Here is a 2,500-nt window from a genome sequence, read left to right as displayed (position 1 = left end):
GCCCGGCGGGTCATGGGAATAACGCCGCCGGATCGCGGGTCGGCATAGTTTACGGTCGGAACTACGACGGTATCTGATCGTCTTCGAACCTCCGACTTTCGTTCTTGATTAATGAAAACATTCTTGGCAAATGCTTTCGCTTTCGTCCGTCTTGCGCCGGTCCAAGAATTTCACCTCTAGCGGCGCAATACGAATGCCCCCGGCCGTCCCTCTTAATCATGGCCCTGGTTCAGGAAACCCACAAAATAGAACCGGAGTCCTATTCCATTATTCCTAGCTCAGGCATTCAGGCGAGTTTGGTGCCCGCTTTGAACACTCTGATTTTTTCAAAGTAAACGCTCCGGACCCCTGAGGACCGGACACCCAACCAAGGGCATCCGGGGGGCGCCGGGAGGCAGGGTCTGGGACAGGCGGTAGCTCGCCTCGCGGCGGACCGCCAGCCCACTCCCGAAGTCCAACTACGAGCTTTTTAACTGCAGCAAATTTAATATACGCTATTGGAGCTGGAATTACCGCGGCTGCTGGCACCAGACTTGCCCTCCAATGGGTCCTCACCCATGTGTTTAGGATACGTTCATTCCGATTACAGGGCCTCGAAAGAGACCTGCATCGTTATTTTTCGTCACTACCTCACCGTGTCGGTAATGGGTAATTTGCGCGCCTGCTGCCTTCCTTGGATGTGGTAGCCATTTCTCAGGCTCCCTCTCCGGAATCGAACCCTGATTCCCCGTTACCCGTGGTCACCATGGTAGCCCCCTATGCTACCATCGACAGCTGATAGGGCAGACATTCGAATGAGACGTCGCCGCCGCGGTGGGCGCGCGATCGACCCGAGGTTATCTAGAGTCACCAAAGGGCCGGGGGAAACCCTCGCGGGTCCCCCCGGGTGGGTTTTGGGTCTGATAAATGCACGCATCCCGGCCCCCCCGAGAGAGGACCGGTCAGCGCTCGTTTGCATGTATTAGCTCTGGAATTACCACAGTTATCCGAGTAACGTGTGGAGCGATCAAAGGAACCATAACTGATTTAATGAGCCATTCGCAGTTTCACTGTACCTTCCGTGTGCACTTAGACCTGCATGGCTTAATCTTTGAGACAAGCATATGTTACTGGCAGGATCAACCAGGTTGCTGCGAGTGGTTTTTGTCACAGAAAAAACCATTGGTTCTTAGAGGGGAGAGGGATCGGCCCCGTACCGTCCGAAGACCCCCCGGGGAGGGGGGACGGGCGGGGAGGCTCGTCCGAGCTCACCCCTCATTGCTCCCAGTGGAAATTAGTGTGGCAACTCCGCTGCGCGAGTTCCCGCTTGCTTCGGGGATAACAAGGAAACGCTCGTTCCGAAACCGGGGGTCCGGAGCTTTTTGAAGCCGGGTGCTGGAGCTCGGTTGGGCGCGAGGACCACCCGAGGCATCCGAGTCCGACGGCTCCGGGCCGACCGGTTATCGTGTTAGGGCAGATTGATATATAGACGGGCCGTCTACGACTCCCTCGGATAGGTTCGGAAAGGTCCTCCCCCTGACGGAGGACCCCCCTGGAGGCTAACCCGCTGGGTCGGGTAGGAACGCACCGCGCACAGTGGCCACGGAGGGCCGCGCGGCTGCCTACCCAGGCGGGCTCGGTAGTCCATTCGGTCGGGTCAAAATAATAAAAGAGATACCCCCCCTGGAACCGTCTCTGGAAGTTTTGGTTTTTCCTCCGTACCGCCTGGGGGGCGGGGGGCGGGACGGAGGCCGACCTGCGGAGCTTCATGGTCGGGTAGGATCGGGTCCGTGTTATAGTGTCCAAAAATCCGCTTTGGAACTATTAATGGGGCTTTATTTAAGCTCTGCCATGCTTAGAAATGAATGGAGAATCATCTCCAGTGCTTGGACCCCTATAGATTGCCACTCTCCTCAACAGTCCGACGGCACCCCTTTGAAAAACCCCCCGACGAAAAATCCTCCAGAGCGCGGGCGAACTCGCTCCGAGGCCGACCGGAGTGCACCTTCGTCGGGCAAGGGAGTCGGGCGAAGGGGGTCAGAAATCCTGGAGCTCGCCACCCTCACTAGTTTTTGGCGTGAAATGGTAGACCAAAAGTGGGGACTTAGAAAAATTTCGCACTTTTTCGACCTACCACTGGTAGACCGAGTGGGACTTAGTCATTTTTTCAGCTTTTTCGAGCCTACCACTGGTAGACCAAGTTGGACTTAGTCATTTTTTCGACTTTTCGGAGCTACCACTGGTAGACCAAATGGGACTTAGTCATTTTTTCAACTTTTCGAGCCTACCACTGGTAGACCAAGTTGGACTTAGTCATTTTTTCGACTTTTCGGAGCTACCACTGGTAGACCAAATGGGACTTAGTCATTTTTTCAACTTTTCGAGCCTACCACTGGTAGACCAAGTTGGACTTAGTCATTTTTTCGACTTTTCAGAGCTACCACTGGTAGACCAAGTTGGACTTAGTCATTTTTTCGACTTTTCGGAGCTACCACTGGTAGACCAAATGGGACTTAGTCAT

At 54.8% G+C, this 2,500-nt stretch overlaps 1 non-coding gene across 1 annotated transcript in view; it reads right to left on the bottom strand.

The window, feature by feature from the left end:
* Positions 1–1,129, bottom strand: part of LOC125798710 (18S ribosomal RNA) — a 1,864-nt gene extending 735 nt beyond the window's left edge. The window contains exon 1 of the ribosomal RNA XR_007437512.1: positions 1–1,129. This exon is cut by the window's left edge and continues 735 nt beyond it. This is a non-coding gene — a ribosomal RNA (18S ribosomal RNA).
* Between the last annotated feature and the right edge of the window lie 1,371 nt (positions 1,130–2,500).

This window comes from Astyanax mexicanus, unplaced genomic scaffold (genome assembly GCF_023375975.1).
Source record: "Astyanax mexicanus isolate ESR-SI-001 unplaced genomic scaffold, AstMex3_surface scaffold_81, whole genome shotgun sequence".
NCBI classification, from domain to species: Eukaryota; Metazoa; Chordata; class Actinopteri; order Characiformes; family Acestrorhamphidae; genus Astyanax; species Astyanax mexicanus.
The sequence above is the reverse complement of the archived record's forward strand: the minus strand, read 5'-3'. Positions and strand labels throughout refer to the sequence as shown.